Raw genomic sequence first — 19,265 nt, 5'->3', positions numbered from 1 at the left:
TATCCATAAAATACTGAAGAGTGAACTTGTTGGGATTTTATGAAATTCATGATTGCTAATCTGAATAAAAAGGCATCACAAAGCCAAAAACTTTGCTAAAATGTTGCTAAGAATATGTGTTCAGGAACAGCTAGAGCCATGAGGCAGACATCTCCTTGGCCTGTCCACCCCTGTTCCTATCTCTTAAACAGCAAATGCTTTTGATGTGATTAGTTAGTTCTTATTCTATGATAAGATTAAACTTATATTTAATTTAAATTTTATAAAACTCCTAATAACATTTACTAATGTTCTATCAAATTTCTGCTACTAATTTTAGACCCAGGAGAGATCACAAATAAAAAAATAGAGACTTTTCATATCCTCACAGGCACTCAGGTTAAGTTATAGATCTGAAAGGGATTTTTGACCAGTGCAATTGGTGATTCTCTAATTATGATTGACCTATGATTTATTAAAATATGCTAATTGCACTAATAAATAAATGCACAAATCTTTACATCCTATCTGCACTACCATAATATTCTTCAAAAAGAAAACACTGTTCATATGTTGTAGTAATTATTTAAAGGGCGGCCACCAGACAAGCCAACTATTTAAGCCGGGGCATCTCTGCCTATTTCGCGCACATGGGCCAAAGCCCTATGCGTCCTCAGCTAGAAATGGCCACTAGATAACCCAGCCTGCCACCCACTAGATGCACGCGTGGCCATTCTGGGCATTGCCACGGACCATCCAGCAACCCACAACAGGCCAGTATAGATAGACTCTAATACTTAGATTATCCAGAGGCTTATATATTTGTATGAATCAATAACAAGATACTCTTTACAATCATAGGATAACGTTGCACTAGGAATCTTCCCAACCTAGATATACCAATTACCGTTGACTGCTACAAGGACAAGCGACATCAGCCTCCTGTCCACGTCTCTCCTTTTCCATCTCCCCTCGCTCCGCCTCTTCCTTCTCCTCTTCCTCCTCTTTTTCTCCTCCTCTTCTCTCCTTACTACTCACCACCTTAAGCCCTCCTACTTCATAATATATAGTTATTAGGTTATTATTATTAGGTTGTACTGCTACTCAAGAGCATCTACCTTTAGAACATTTTGAATACACTTTTCCTCCAAACATACCTTTATAAGAATCAGATCTTAACATACTTGTTTAAAAACTGACAGATGCCTGCATCTGCATTATTATGAACTTCTTTTTCCTCATTTATAGTGAGAATGAGCATTGGATAGGAGGTTCACCTGTCTCTTTCTATTCATTTAGAAAGTTGGACAGAGTTTTTTAAACATATAATCATATATATTTTTCTTTTTTTCTTCCTATATTTGTTATTTAGTATTTGTGTTTTTTAAAAGCCATACCCATTCTACAAAATTCACTCAAAAATGGTAATCAGGTTGTTTGGAGCAAATTATCCTTCAATGTCATGTGTTTTTTGAAATTTCTTTACACCAGCCTTTGCTTTGTTTTAATTGTTTTTGAAAAAACGAATTTGCTCTACATATGGCAATGCATTAGGGTGTATATACCTATTTTTATTAAGCCAGCACTACTTTTTTGTAGAGTTGCTTTCCACCTCAAATCTACTTCCGTTTGTTTTCAAAATATTTTATTTTCTGATCTCTGTAATAAAATATCCATTTTCTTTAATTCTGTCGATGAGTTTGTAGCTGTTCTTTTACATCAATAAAGATTGCAGAGAGATTAATCCTAACATTTACTCATTATAAATCTGTGGCAATTACAGTTTTGCTTTCTATGATTTTTCCAGTTGAAGTTTACTGTTCTTGTGTACTGCAGACTTCAAATGAACAGGCCTGCAGCTAGATGGCACATCTTAGCAACATAGGGACAGATTTCTCTCTCTCTCTCTCTCTCTCTCTCTCTCTCTCTCTCTCTCTCTCTCTCTCACACACACACACACACACATACACTTGCACATATGTATTTATAATATTAACAGAAATATTTTATTGTACTGGCTGCCATGTTTTATGAGTCAATAATACTACTAGACATCACAGCAAGAAACAAAATCAGTGGTGTTCAGTTGCATTTTCACAATTGATTGAACATTCAAGAAAGAAATGTGTTTATCCATTTTATTTCTAGTAATTAAATGATAAAACACGAATTTGTTAATATAATTCTAATTTCTTACTTTTACAGGCAATAGTGTCTGTGGATTTTTTCCCAATCCCATGTATCTTTGTATCGCCAATGGCATTAGATGCTAATCTGATATAATCTAAATTTCAGTGCCTTTGTTAATGATATTTGGAAACATTCAACTGCTTTGCTTGACTTTTGATGGTATGGAACTTTGCTAAAACCCAGACAAGAAGTAACTTTTTTTTCTAGCCATGTTATTTTTCAGTACGTTTTCTTCTATAAGAAACCTCCTTCCTTTTTTTTTCTTGCAATAGCAAGCCACTTTATCATGAAATCAAGTCTTAAGGGCTTTTATTTCTACAAGAAACCAAATTAACTAATAGCTCATCATACTCATCCAAATCTTTCAGTACTTCTGATCAAACCACATAAAGATGTCTGGAAAGTTACTTGTACCTGGAAATATGTTGTGTCCATGAGACTGACATACATAAATGCATACACTCTGTGCCCTAACTACTCCTCTGGCAGTTTATCCTATGCATGTTATATTAAGAAATAGGACTTTAAAGATACTATACATGACTAAATCTATGTTATGGATTCCACTGGCATTTGCTTTTCATGAAAGTACTGACAAGAACCTTGATTACACTGAATAATTAGTTATAAAAGTGTCTTACACTTAAAGAGGATAGTCCCTTTGCACTGTCTCACTTTCATAGCAGTGTAGAAGATTTTCATCAAATCTCTTGTGTTCTGTAGTATCAATTGGTATAATTTTATCAGCGAATATGAAAAATGTAACCAAAGGGAAACAATGCAGGAACTCCAACGATGGTTGTAATTGGATGTTGATAAATGAAGATAGTTGGGATTTGTCACTGTGTTTCCCTGACAATGCAAAAAGATTCCAGAGGCAGAATTTATAGACAAGATATGTAATCCTCTTTCTTTAGAGAAAAGCAAAATCTGCCCCAATATTTGTTACCTGGTTAACTCATGGAAAATCCATTTAGAGTTTTCAATGATTGCATTAAATAAATTCTTTTCACATAATTAATTCCCATTCTGAAATAAATCTGCACTTGTTCTACTACCACAATTGCACTTACTTACATTATCAACTTCCCATTTTCTCCTAAAGATTGGCATTTTCATATTTACATGAATATTACTATTAAGAGGAAGTGTCAGGTAAAATTTGAAGAGTAGTTATCTCATTTTGTAATGATGTGGCCAATGTATAATTAATGTGTTGAATAAGAAATAAAATTCTGTACAACAGCAAGAGCTATTTGAATATGTTCACTCACCCTTAATGAGAGCAACCTTGTAACATTGCCTTTTTTCTGGGTACTGATCTATTAAATTATTCATTTTCCCACACCTCTTGAGAGCTCAAGCTTAGGTAGTCATTTAATTTGAATTAAATTATTATTAAGATTTCAATACCAGATGGATATTAGAGTTGAGAAAATATCTTTCTTCTTATGGGTCAATGGGTATTATGTTTAATAATAAATTCTTTGGGAAAATTTTATTTACTTTCCAATAACTAAAATAAAATTAGAGTTTTCTAAAATGAGGTCCATTCCTTGCAACTCTGTCTACTCTGTTGCATTTATTTCCTGAGCAGGTTCAAATGCCTTTGTGAAAATTAAGGCTTAGGCAAATAACTGGCTGAAGATATTACTGACATAATGATTCTTACTTAAAATGTAAAAACTAATGATACTACAACATGGAAACCAATGTTTATTTTATACATCTATAAAATATAGCCAAGTAAGTTGTAAGTTGATAAATGTATTAAATGTTTATCATTAGCAGTTCTCCATGCAAACCACCTTTCTTGAGTACATATGTATGCAAAACCAAGCCAAAATTCACTTCAAAATAGAAATGAGTTGTTTCTAAAATTTAAAGTGCATTTGATTATTTCTAATATCTGAAAAAACTTATATGTTTCTGCTGACAATTTTGATTTTAAGATACACTTTTGTTGAGCTGTTCTTAGAAACATGGTACAATTATGCAGCCTTACATTTTTCTAATGTTGTTTGAAGGACTCAGCTGCTTTGCTCTATAAATTTGTCTGTTGAAACTCAAGCACAAAGGAGGTGAATTTGGAGCATTGATTATTGAAATTAGTCTCTTAAGGAAAATATAACTGGGGATCTTGTCTGCCTTTATTTACCAGAGATTCTGTTGGGAAGGTGGAATATACAAACCCAAAAGTGAATCCTTATCAGACGTTAGTGCACTTTTTCCTAAATTGTGGAATTCTCATGCTCTTTTATGGCCAAGAACATGATTATGATGCTAACAAACCACACAATTTATTAGAATTTTTATACTAAGCTATGAGAATGAGATAAGTTGTATTTCTTTACTAACTTCATGATGTCACTCATACCTGTATATAATGCATTTTTTCTACTTTCAGACATACTCTCTTTTCTGCCACTTGTTCCTCGACGGTCCTCGTTCTTTTCTACTAGTCTCATTCTTGTGTTTATGACTCTGTTCTATTTTGTTTCCCAAGTCTGAATGTATTTGTATCACAGCAAATGGTCATCACTCAGAAATATAAGTGAGGATCGACTAATTTATTCAAAACTCCAACCAGATTCTTGCACTTTTTCTTTCATTGTGGATATAAGCAACCCTCCCACAATCTGTTCATGTGTTAGAAAATTTGGTTCCTATAAGTGGTAATGTTTGGGGAGGTTGTAGAATCTTTAGGATAGAGAACATTAATGGGTGAAGATTTTTCATGGTGGATTAACATCAGAATAAAAATCTTCATTTGTTTCATTTCTGAATAGTTTTCTGCTGAGTTTCTCTTTCCTGGTTTGGAGAGATTTGAGCAACAAGCAGCTACTAGAATCCATGATGTTACAGACCTTGCCATGCCTTGTCACTATATGGGATATGGTATTGTGGGCCAAAAATAGATGTCTTCTCAATACTTTTCTTATCAAGTATTTGGTCAAAATTTGGAAAAAACGTAAGTAATATTTTTACTGTAGTTTTGATTATGAAATAAAAGCACCATTTTTGACCCAATTTACCAGTGTAACTGTCACAAATAATATAATATAATATAATCAACTTTGTGGCTAGTACCTTTGAAATTTTTATCACTAGAAGAAAAGGCTACTTCAGAGTTCGGAGTAAAATAAGCAGATAAAAATAACTGTGGCTCTTATCTGTGTTTTAAAGATGTTTATAAGAGTCACTGGAAGAGAGACACCTTTGCTTTTTTCATAATAGAAAAATGTCTCTTTTAGTGGCAAATATCAGCTGTATTTATACCTAAACAGAAATGTTTCATATTAATATTTGACATATGTACATGTTATGCCAATAAATTCCAATATTTTTATTTGGGTAAGCAAAGCATACTCAATATAGATTTCAGAAACACTTCAGAACATCAGCAAAGCAGAACATGCTTTGCTGAATAAACTATATGAACCCTATTTTGCTGCATTGAGGATTAAGAAAATATTGGAATTAATAGTGAAATTGCTATCTAAAAGCTTTGGCAGGTCCAAGGCCAGGCCTGATCAAAAGACAGAGAAAACAAAACAAACAAAGAAAAAAACCAAAAACCAACCAACCAAACAAACAAACAAACAAAAAATTAAGTTGTATAGTACATTAAGCCCTATGGTTTTCAAAACAAAATCTTAATGTCAAGGGGAATCTACATGAATACAATAACAAAGAGCAGAGGAAATAGACAAGAAATAGCCAATAGAACTAAATTTGCTGATTCTAGCAGAGTCTAAATATCAGCAAAACATTTCCTTAAGTTTTTCTTTGTTGCCAACTTCACACTTATATATTAATATTGGCAATCTGTTCTATGAAGTCAAATAGAACTATACATACAAGTGTTTTTACATGCAAATTTACTATTAATATTTTTGATGAGAGTTATAAATTAAAATAACATTCTACATACTGGTACTGACATAATTCACTTTGTGTTGAGTCATTCACATTTATGTGAATACTAATCTTTTATTATGTACATCTCTAAAATATTAACCATTGTTTTATGAGATAATGAATTGCTTTAAATATTCTAGTAAATTATAAATGACAATATTTTAGCTATCAATAAAATTGTACAAACCAACCTGACCAGATATTAGTAAAATTCATGCATTCACCTAAATTCACTTAAAATATAAGATGATACTACATATTTCTGATTCCTCAGATTTAAAGTAATTGTAGCTTTGTTTTTAACCACAAGCTTTTTGACTCAAGCTATTTGACAAGCTGTTACAACTTGCACATACGTGATGCCAAGCAGAAATCATTCTTCAACTGGCTCCTTTTAAGCATCGTAACCTTGTTCAAATTTGTTCATATGGTTGCATGTTTTAAATCATCCCTCCATATTTATTAAACATTTATTACCTGATTGACAATTCTTTGTTCATTGGCACACTACTTTGACCCAATTATATACAATGCAGCTATGACCATCCACATATGCCAGTATAGTTTTTGGGATCCCTATGGAAAGGAAACATTGGTATCTTGTAAGTTGTGCCAGATGATTTTCACTGTGAACTTTATTGTATGTACTCCAGTTTCAAGGAGTCTGACATCCTCTCCTGTCCTCTGTAGGCGCCTGTTACACATGGGGCTCACATATATACATAAGGAGATGTCCTGGGTGAGGAGTGCTGTGGAGTGGCTTCTCACAGCATCTTAATTTCTATTTTCAGTGTTAGTTCTGCTTTTCTTCATCACTTTCATTTTGAATTGTAACTATGCCCTCTTTTTAAAATCTATTACCGTTTTTATTTCTTTCCAAAGCTGAAAAGAATCACTAGAATGTTTTTTTTTTTTTCTGGTCCCTTTGCATTTATTTTTTTTCTGAATTGCTATTCCTAACCAGGACCATGTTTTAGGATCCAAAGATTTCTCTTCAGAGAAAGGAGGCTCAAAAATGGACTCCAGGAATTTCATAAGCTGATGGTGTCATACGTTATCTCTTCCTACCAGCAACAAAGTTTGAAGAACTTCTGCAAACAAATGTCATTTCTTCAACCCTGCCTGACTTATCTTTTTACCTCCAAACAATATTCCTGCCTTATTATACTTCTGTACATCTGCTTTCCAGGAGTTTCTTACCTTTTACCCCATTTTACTCTACCTCCATCACTTTCTAAATTCCTATATTTCATGTACTTATTCAGGCAACATCTATAGGTGCCTACCATTTAGACCAAGGTCACCTAATATGGCCATGAGTAATCAAATCAGTCTGGCTGGAGAGGCCACAGCACAACTGAGTCAGCGACAATTTGAGTGAAAAGAATCATATTTTCTTATACCTTTTTCAGAGACAAAATGTAATGCCAATTTCCAGAGTCAATACAGTTGTAGTTTTCAGAATACAATGATGTTTAAAATTTTTATTGGAAACATAAGATTAAGGTCTAAAATCAGTTGTGTGAAGTTTCCATGTTTCTTCAACTCCAGGGGAATATACAAGGAAATGAAGCCTGAATATTTCCTACCTAAAGAAGTGCATTGGTCTATCAGGGCCTAAAAGAGACATGCCCAGGAGATATGGACTCTAACCTGAAACGCTTGTGACAAATATCTCTCAAGGCAGCTAGGCCAGGCTAACACCATGCTTCCCTGAATATTATAACATTAAAAAAAAAAAAAAAAAAAAAAAAAAAAAAAACACTACTGAAAACCGGCTACAATTATAAAATCAGTTTGAAAATAAATCTCAGCAACTACACCCATGATTCTTGTATTCTTTTTATATTTATGATATTTCTTAAAGGATTTTATTTTGTTGTTTAGTGCAATTTATTGTGCAATGTGCTTTCAGCTTAGCCTGAAGCATGCTTATTGAGGTATCTTGATGTATTTGTACTGTTTACTTCTATAATTTTTAACAGTTTCTGCTTGTGTGATGTCTCTACTTTATATTGTGGAAAAACAGAGGTGTGGCATATAAGATCTTCAGTTTCTTTTTTTCCCTCTCCAACAATTTTTAAAAACTTTATCCCATTGGTATTGGATACACGGTTTCTGTTGTTCCATGAAGTATTACTATATCTATTAGATGGAATGGATAAATATATTTCCAGTATCTGTTAAATTTTTTCGTTTTTGTCTTTTGGTTTTGTGGCTAGATTCTATTTGGATTTGTGTGTTGTATACTTTATTCTATCTATATTACATTAAAATTCAACAAATGTGTATATTAACAGAATAATGATAATTTTTGCCTAGTATATAAATTTACACTATTCATATTGTTCTTTCTCATAATCTTCCTTTTCTGGGATCCATTGATGCATATATTTTTAATAGCACATTTTTTTATTTTATTGTCAAAGTGGTTAATCTCAAATGGTGCACCTAGAAACAAGCTTCCTTTTGTTGACAACTTTACTTCCTCTAATACTTTTCAGATATGTTACAGGTATCATCTTCACTACAGATTGTTATCTGTCATTTGTTAGCAGCTTTCTATTTCTTTGCTGAAATTCTGTATAAAGTTTGGGCCATTAAGACACAGGTTTTGAGAGGTGATAGTTATTTTCTCCATGTGAATCTCAGAATTGAACTCAGATTGGCAATCCTGGTGGCAGGTAACTTTACCACTGCCTCTGCAATCACACCAAACCTGATGAAAGTTTTACTTCACAAAGTAAACCATTATCATCATATACAGATGACTTCAGGTTCACCTTATTTCAGTTCTCTTACTTTTCAGGATTGATAATGTGTTGGTTTGAGCCACACATACCTGACATTGTTGATTTGCTCATCATTCTCTTTAAACATACAATTGAGCTGTTGATTCACATGTGACAAAAATCAGTGAGCCTCTTTATATATATATTCAAATTATGTTCAAGCATTCATTAGGAAATTTTCTTAGGCTCATTTTCTTAGGATGGTGGTCAACCAAGAGTTAGATTTTTTTTTTGCTGTTTTTTTAAGCCAGTTTATTTTGTTGTTGTAGCTAACAGTAAGCATAGCAAGTAAATCAAATCTGGGTCAAAGAACTTTTCAATACATATACATATACATATACATATACATATACATATACATATACATATACATATACATATACATATACATATTTATATGTATATGTACATACATATATATGTATAGTTCATTTTACACTCTACAAACCATATGTAGAAACTTTATAAATGCTTAATTTAGAAACTTATAAGTGTAATAATTTGATTTGTACTTATTGGCTGCAATTAAAAGTAGATATTATAGCATAATTCTACTCTCCTAGGAGAACAGTGCTTGTTAGCTAATGATTTTCTCATGTAGAAAATTTATTGCAATCAACTGTTGCTACCTGATGTTTTTTAAAAGATACAATGTCTCAGATAACAATGCAGTCAAGGAAGTGAAATGCACACAAAGAAGACATTAATTTCTAAAAGTATCTTCTGAAGTGAATACTCCTTTTTATAGAATGAAAAGCCAAGGTCATGCAATTTCTTACATGTATCTTAAAGTGGGAATCTGTGGTACAATTGAAGAAGTTTGTAAGTTTTGTATGTTTTGTTCCTAATTATTTTATTGTTTGTTTCCTTATTTGTATTGAGTTTATTATATTTTTTGTTTTTTTTTGTTTTGTTTGTTTGTTTGTTTGTTTGTTTGAGACAGGGTTTCTCTGTGAAGCCCTGGCTGTCCTGGAACTCACTCTGTAGACCAGGCTCGCCTCAGAACTCAGAAATCGGCCTACCTCTGCCTCCCAAGTGCTGGAATTAAAGGCATGTGCCATCACTGCCCAGACTGAGTTAATTATTTTATTTCATGTTGATTTTAAGCTTTCCATATAAGCATTATATATACATCATTTCCACCCTTTCTCCTCATTTAATGCATCTTTTGTCTATTCTATTCCATCTCAAAATTATAACCTCTCTTGTAATTACTTCTATATCTATCCATATAAATATGTCTACACAAAGCATTATATGAACATATATGCACATATGTATATATATGTATGTATACATATATTTGTATATGTATACATGCATATATACATATATGCATTTGTGTAACCATATGTATGTATAAATATATACATATATATATAAATACACACATATACACACACACATCGATCTGTAGGTATATGTGTATACAATTATCCTGCTGAGTCCATTGAATGTGTTTAGGTCTGGAGATCAAGTCCCACATAGCCTAGTATAACCTCAAACTCAATATGTAGCCCTGACTGACCTTGAATCCCTGCCATCCTGTCTACACATGTGCCAGATTACAGGACTGAGTCACCTTCATAAATTACTTGAGATTAAAAAAATCTAATCTTTGAACAGATTATTTTTTTCATTTTCCTAAAAATGCTATTGCAAGCATCACAAATAAACAGTGTTCTTCAGCATTCCTATAATTAAGAGTCATTTTGACTTTTGTTTATAGAAAAGTATTTTATAGCTATATTTCTTATGTTGAATTTAGTTTTATGAACATAAATCATCACATTTAAGTAAATAAATATTTTAGACATTCAGGGAAGTTTTATTACTGACATTTCACATATTTAAATTTCTTTCAACATATGAAAAAGAAATAATGCAACTTATTAATCATGAGATAAATACATTTCTAGAAATGAATATTATATATATATATGTTAATACTGATATGCAGTCATATTTATACATAATAATAATGTTTTATTATTATTATCTTTGCTAGCTATTTGTGGTTTTCATGCTACATTTAATTTGTCTCCAAAAAAATTATCTTTAAAAAAGATTACTTTCTTATATACCTACTTAAATAACAACCACTTGGGATTCTGAACACTTTGATATACTGTAGTTTTAGGCATATATGAGCAAAATGTAACTTATTTTATGTAATGCTACCCTAAATATATAATCATCTCAGAAACCAGTTATAGTATTTCATTCTTGATTTGAGTTTAAACACTCATTTGATGGGTAAAATGTATAGTAACCACAAAGTTGACTTTGTAGGTTTCTTCCCTCTAGCTTCTTCACTGTGAATACAATTAATTATGTATGCATCAGTAGATGCTGTTTAAAATGCAATTTTAATAGATCAAAACAAATCTGTTCAATATAATCCTAGTATAATTTTGCATCACATTTTCATTTAATATTATTCTTACTATAATAATACACATAGATACGCAATAAGGTTAGCACAGAAGCATACTAACCACATGGTATAAGACATGATACTTTTATTAGCAAATTCAGTGTTGTAAATTATTTAACTGTGATAACCAACTGAATAAATAGGATAAACATAAAATCTCCCTAAATTGATTATCAAAGTCTATCATGTTCTATAGTTTATGGGTTTATATAACACAACCCAGAAAAATTCATAATTTAAAATCTAATGAAATAATTTATATATATATATATATGTGTGTGTGTGTGTGTGTGTGCGCGCGCGCATGCACGTGGTGATTTGAAAATAGTATTTCAAATATATATATAATATATATATATATATATATATGTACAACTTCATAGCAAAATTTAAAACATGTTGCATCATTATACCCTTAAGCAATATATTTTTTTAATTTTATCAAGAAGATAAATTTTACACCTAACTTGAAAACAACTATTTGCTGCATATTGCTATAATGTTAATTACACTACTTTAAATCCTTATAGATATAATATTACTAACATATACACCATCGAAGTACACATACACACACACACATACACACACACACATACACACATACACAGTGTACCACTACCAGAATATTATGACAAAACAATTAAGAAATTCTTTATGATTTTCTTTCAAAGTACATTCAACAGCAGTCCAAAGAGGATACAAACCAGCACTATATATATTAACTTCGATATTGGAGATGAGGAACAGGGAGACCTTGTGTCTGACTTTTAGCAGAAAGCGGCTATCAGCTTTGCAGCCACCTTGAGCCATATACCCTGACATGAGACTTGTTTTTCAACAGCCTACAACTGCTGAAGCACACTCTGATATCCCATATATTTTGTTTTGCTGTTTACTGCCCCCAGCTGCAAGGTGCACATGGTATCCATGCCTGCAAGGCATGCGGTTCACATGCTATCCACGAGCTATCCACGTCATACATGCCTGTAAGGTGCACATGGTATCCAAGCCTGTAAGGCGCCCATGGTATCCAAGCCTGCAAGGCGCACAGTGCACGTGCTATCCACACTATAGACGCCTGTAAAGCTAACATCATATCCACACCTGCAAGGCACGTGGTATCCACTCGCCTACAAGGCATGTGGCAAAAGCCTATAAATACCCCAAATTTCCCTTCAATAGGAGAGAATATGGGAGACAATGAGAGAGACAATAAAGGAGACTGAGACTTGATCAGACCCTCTGTCTTGACTCCATTCTTCGCTTTGCTTGCCCCACACTCTCTCTTGCTAGACATGAACCTGCGGAACAGAGCGGGCCATTACACTTTGTAGTTCTTTTAACAATTGTGGTCCAACCACCTGGCCCTTCTCACTAGGGCAGACTCATAGCTGATCTGCTCCTGGGAAGACACAATATTCAGATCCATCCCAGAGGATCTGTTGAACTCAGAGCTGTTGGAACTTTCAGCTGAGTGCCTATGGCACCCTACAACTAGGCATACTTATGCCTGGATGAAAAGAAAGGATCCATTTACTGACCTATGCAATTATCCTGATTAGGTATTTAATATGGGGAAGAGGGCATGTTTGTGGTTTTTTCTGCAGGATGCTGAAGGATCATGGTGGCTGCTAGAGCATTGGTGAGACATGCTGATGTTTTGACAAAGAATGATGCTGAGTGACCTGACAATGGTGACTGGGAACCTGTATTGGACATATATCCCTGACCCACCTTTGCTTGCCTATATTCCAAGTGGAACAAGCTGGCTTGCCTCAAGTTTTTAGACCTCATGGGACAGAGAATCAAAAAGAGAAGTTATAATCACTCTTGTAGTTTTCTTAAATGTGACCAGTTATTCAGACTCAATCATGTTCTAGCCTAGAAATCAATCCAGTATTGGAAATAAAAGTCTTCATTTGGAAGGTTGGATCTGTACATTTTCAGAGACGTATTTAGAAGTTAGCTGCAGTTCTCTATGATGTTATGTTAGTAAAAGATAAATTTGGAACAGGATCTGGATTACAAACAAGTGTTATTGCATGTGTTAAGGCTCTTTTATATGTAAATTTAAATTGCTTTTATTTCTTCTACAGTATTTATTGTAAGTTACACTAATTGTACACATTCTAATTGTGTTAATGTGTTGAAACCTGGCATTTCTGTTATGAAGGTTTATCAACCAGTTTTTGTCATTTTGCCCTGAGTATCACATAACCTCGGTTTTCTGAATAATGCTTGCAAGTACTGGAAGAAGTAAGTTAGGCTTTAAGCAGAAGCAAGAGGGTAATGGGCTTGATTATTGCTGGTATAACAGCTTTAGTTACATTAACTGCTAGCAGCACTGCTTCTGCAATTGCTTTGACACACGAAGTTAAGACAGCTACTTTTATTAGACATTTAGCAAAAAAATATAACTAATGTGTTGAGTATACAAGAGGATTTAGATAGGCATTTGGAACAACTCATTGCTGCTCTTTATCCTATTCTAAATTATTGGAAGGAGGTTCAGAGTTTAAGAGTAAGGAGCCATTGGAGTTGTGCTACTTCTAAAATTTACAATGATAGTCATTATAATTAGGAAAAAGTTTAAAGACACTTGCAGAGTATTTGGCATAATTCTAACACCCCTCTGGATATTTTAACTTTGCATAGTGAGCTTATGAATTTAATGAATTCTGCTCTGCTGAGCATCTGTGCTGCAGACAATGCTAATAAATTACCCATGGCTTGAAGTCAGTATTTCCATTTTGGTCAAGCTTCAAGAATGGCATATATAGCCTGATCATGCTACCCTTGTTGTCCTGGGAAGACTTTTCTTTCTGCTCATCGTGTGAAAGCTTGTCTTTAACAATATCAACATGTTGGCAGCCAAATTATATGACTTGAAACTGAAAATGGTCCTCCAGACAGAGTTATTAATTTAACAGGCTGGTAAGCCAAGGACACATGAGATTCTGCACCAGAGCCTTACCAACCTAAGACAGAATAGCACTGTTTTTTAATAAAGCATATTCCGAGATGAGTAAGGAAGGCATTCTTGTCAGAATGACCTAAGGCAGGCTCAGTCTTGTTTGTAAAATAAAAAAGGGAAAGATGTGGAGATCTTTTAGGGCTGTTTGGCAGAAATATGACATTAGGCTAGAACAAAGACGTAATTTTAGGCAGGAATCTAAATATTAGGCTAGAACAAAAAAGTAATTTTAGGCAGGAATATAAATCTTAGACTAGTACAAAAAATGTAGGCTTCAGGCATAAAAATGAATTTGGCCTAGGACAGGGAAGTACGCTCAGATATTTTGGTCATTCTGATAAGCCCTTAGAAATAGCGATCACAGAACTTTATTTATTGTTTTCCTTGTTCTTTGACTATGTATGTTTATTGCCTTGCTTGCCTATTTGCATCTATTGTATTGCTAGTTCCTCAGCCTAGAACTGATCTTAATACTTGTATGTAATTAAAATGGCATAAAAGGAAGAGGAGGGATGAGATGGGGGTTTATGGCGGGAAATTGGGGACAGGGGATGACATCTGAAATGTAAATATATAAAATATCCAATAAAAAAAAGGAAAAGAAAGAAAGTGTGTTTGCTGCTGACTCCTGTGGTTGAATTAGGGAAAGGCTCGAAGAAATTGAAGAGGAAGGTGAGCCTGTAGGAGAACCAGCAGTCTCAATTAATCTGGACCTCCATGATCTTTCAAACACTGGATGACCAAAAAGGCAGCATACCCTAGCTGATATGAGGTCTCCAACACATTTACAGCTAAGGTCTGCCAGGTCTGGGTTTAGTCAGAGATGCACCCAACCTGTGGGGCAGTGGGCTGTGAGTAGCAGCTGGGTTCTTGGTCGGGCATAAGACTGGAACCTGGGACCCTTATTGGATGGCAGGAATTCAGCTCTGGTTCTTTTAATTTTGCTTCAGCCCTCCACAGCACCTCCCACAGAGAGGTCTATGGCCATCAGTCAGGAGGAACAGGCCTCAGGTCCTAGAGAGATTTACATACTAATGAGATGCCTGAAGGTCAGAGGGTAAAGCCAATTAAGCATTCATCCCTAGCCTCTTCCCCATCACTCCCTCCCTATTTAACTCAGGTATGCCCTGGGTTTCAGGGTGGGGGAGGGGGGTGCACATCCAGACTCATCCACCATCTTTCATGAAAATAAAGCCTGTAAAACTCAAGAACTTTCTTGTGTCATTGGGGCTGTGCCATGAGGAATGGTGGAGAAATCTTTAATGAGCTGTTATAGCCACAACCACCATGCCTAACTTCCTGCCTAGAGGAACTTTCAGCGTTCCCAGCCACATTACCTATACTAACCCTCAAGAAACTGGAGGCTCCAGATATTTTAATGGTCAGATGGGGTGGGGGCTGAGAGGTAGGGACAGCCTCAGGAGACAGAGAGGTGGGGAGGAGTTATGGGATGTGGAATAGTCAGAATGTGGACCAGGGTGCAGTGGGGAATAAAATCTGGAGTGTAAAGTAATAAATAAATAATAGATTAAAAAATTGTGTTTACTTAGAATAGATTTCTGCTTTCACTATCAACTTTCATATCCATGTAATTCATTTCTAATATCTATATATTTTCTGAAGTAAAAATAGGCATTGAATGCAAGATAAAAGTGAAAGCATAATGCATCCCCAAGTGTCTAAGCTCTTGCTTTCTCTAGTCTAGTGGTCTTCCTTGCACATCCTTGTGGGTGTAGGTATCCCCTGAGACCATGAAACCCAGATTCTTGGACTAGGCATTTTAGACCTTTGAGATGAACAGCTGCTTCCTCTGGTTAATTACTTGTCTTAAAATTTTAATAATTTAGCTGACTTCCACTTTCTCTCTTTAAGAATATTCTGTTTTATGCTCATATGAACTCTCTGAAAATGTACTTCCGAGTGTTCCAGTACTTTGTTGAAGAGTTTTTTTCTCCCTTCCTCTCACATTTTTAAACTCTATATTTAATTGCCTGACCTAGAAGACTTTGAATGAATTTACTCTTTGCAACCTCGCTCATCTCATTACCTACCAATTATTTCCCACACTTCTTCTCCTGCAGCTGCCAGAGCCTCATTGCTCTTTGTGAAGCACAGTGAGGCCCCGGAGTCTTCAATGTCCTCCTTTCCCACCTCAAATGTTATTTTCCCCAATAACCTCATGGCTTCTTGTCTCATTAAATCATTGCTTCTCAAATTCTGTCTCCTATGTGGGGCCAAGTTTAGCACTCCTGAATAAATTGGATTCCTTCCACTTACACGATGGTCTTCTATATAACACTTGAAAAAAGTAGATTCATATTAGTTGGTATGTTAGGATATATATCCGCTAATGATAATATTATAAATGGACAAATTCAATTTATTTGTCTTTTATATTGCTTTCTCTTTAGACTTTAATATGAATTGATTTCACTCAAAGAACGATTGAATGCATTAAGTGAAAAATATGGTGCAGATTCTATAGGTTCCTTCTCATCTTTCAACATTAATATATAACTACTGCCATGTGAACATGCTTGCTTGTCTGCTTTTACAGTGAGTGTTGTGATGTTTTAGAGATGGACCATCTCTTATGAAATAAAGTATTTTGTTTGTTGTCCAGAGCATACCACATTTGTAACATTTTTTTTTTGCATCAACTCTTTCTTCTACCTTGAAAATAAGCTTTATCAGTATAAAATCACATTTCTCATTTAAAAAAGAAAACCTGTTTATCACTGACTCTACAAGTCAAAGTCTTGTACCTTTTCTTCCATTCACAATGCCACCTTTTTGAGTTTCCAGTGTATAATTAAAATTTTCATTTTTCTACTTCTCGCAACAAGTCAACTCTAACAGTATGCAAATATTACTATATACTGATTTGTTTCCTATAATAGTGGAAAATATTCTAGTTAGTACATCATTCAGTGTTACAGAGTGGAACTTCTCACCTCAGAAATAAATATTACATCATCAAAAATGAGGAGCCAGGAGCCCAGGAACAAAGATTCAGATTTTAATAAATACCATGTACCAACAAGTTAAGAATTTGATGAAGACTTCATCGTAATAGAAAAAAGTCATAGACCACACGTTTTAAATACCTTGGTGGTGCATCAGATAGAGAATTACAGTAAGACAGGGAAACACAGCTAAAGTCACCAAATGTTCTCTGACAACACTCTCTGCTTTAGGATATGCAAAAACTAGGGTATTGTTCATAAATTCCAGAGTATTTACCCAATAGTATCAAAGAAGTTAGGTCCCATACAAAGGAGACAATAGATCACCCCCTAAGGAGGCATTAAGTTGGCCCAATAATTTTGATCTGGACCATCAATGTTATAACTTACCATAATTATCATTGCAAATAATGGATCAACTTTTTGGGTGTCACTTTTTTCCAGGAACATTAGTTTGTCTTGCTGGCATCATTTGATAGATTTTTCTTCCTAAAAGGAGGCCTGTCTTTCACTATGCAAGGCTGTCATGAGATACTGTTGTCCTTATTTAACACTTTTTCCCCCACAGTTTCTTTCTCTTTTTTTCTTTCCCATTTTACCAGTAAATGTTACAGAAAATAATAATTATACACTATATTGTTTCTTAATATCAGCTGCTCTAAGTTATCTCAATCAATAGTGTTGCTTTAAAATTATATCTGCTGCCTACATTAATCACTTCCAAATCTCCATCACTGCTCCTCTCTGTAGGTTTCAGAGCGTTAGTCCTGGTCACCTACTTTTGCAACTATCTGCACGGACATCTGCTTTAGTTTTCGTTGAGTGAGACAATAAACCATTACCAACTATGAGGTATATAAATAATGGAAGTTTGTTTTTCACAGTTTTAGAGAATGGCAAGTTAAAGATGTGGTAGACATAGAGTTTGTGGTCTGTCCTTCCCACCTGTTACCCTAACACCAAACATAGAGGCACTGATGTCACTCTGATGTCTATTTTGTCACATTAGGATCTTTCCTGGGGAGTCTACTTTCAGAACCGGATCGATCACCAGTTAAAGGTCTCTAGTCACATCATTGGGTGGGACTTCCAGCCTACAAACTGGGGAAATAAATAAATACTCACAATGTAATGACTCATTAACTTAACCATATGATTCATAACTAGTCATTACCATAGGAACTCATCCCTCCAAAGTATTACTTTGCTCATATTCTAATATCCATATCTTGACTATCTGGGCAAATTGTTAACACTGTCAGATTTCATTTTGTTTGACCTTAGTAATGTGCTAACTAATATCTAAAAGTATGCATTATTTTTGAATACCAGAATCTATTTTTCTTAAGTGTTTTTAATTTAGATGAATGAATTTGTATTTATATTTTTTTGTATAATATCTCTATCACATCATAATTACAGATATTTTGAATTAAATTGCTCATTGATCTATCTTAAAAGAGAGCAGTGACCCTACCAAGTGACATAAGGTGAATTTCACCCCATATTTTGGAAGGAGAGAACTGAAGACTTCCATTAGTGGCCCCCCTACCTAAATCCATGTCTTATAGCATGCATACCCACATACATCCACACCCCACCCCCTGCACACACACAATCCCCTTAGGTCCTACAATCCTTCCTCCATTTCTTCCATAACATTCCCAAAGCTCCATCCACTGTTTCACTGTGGGAGTCTGCACCTGTCTTTGTCAGCTGATGGTGGAGCCTCTCAGAGGTCAGCCATGCTAGACTCCTGTCTTGAAAGCATAACAGAGAATCAGGTTCTAAGAACAAAATTTGATAAATGGGACATCATGAAACTGGAAAGCTTCTGTAAGACAAAAGACACAGTCATTTTGGCAAATTGGCAAACTAAAGATTGGTAAATTTTTTTTTTTTTTTTTTTTTTTGCCAATCCACATCTGATAGAGGGCTCATATCCGCAATATATAAAGAACTCAAGAAACTAACCTCCAAAACACCTACAAATGGGGTAAAAA

Source organism: Arvicanthis niloticus, chromosome 3, assembly GCF_011762505.2.
Source record: "Arvicanthis niloticus isolate mArvNil1 chromosome 3, mArvNil1.pat.X, whole genome shotgun sequence".
NCBI classification, from domain to species: domain Eukaryota; kingdom Metazoa; phylum Chordata; class Mammalia; order Rodentia; family Muridae; genus Arvicanthis; species Arvicanthis niloticus.
The sequence above is the reverse complement of the archived record's forward strand: the minus strand, read 5'-3'. Positions refer to the sequence as shown.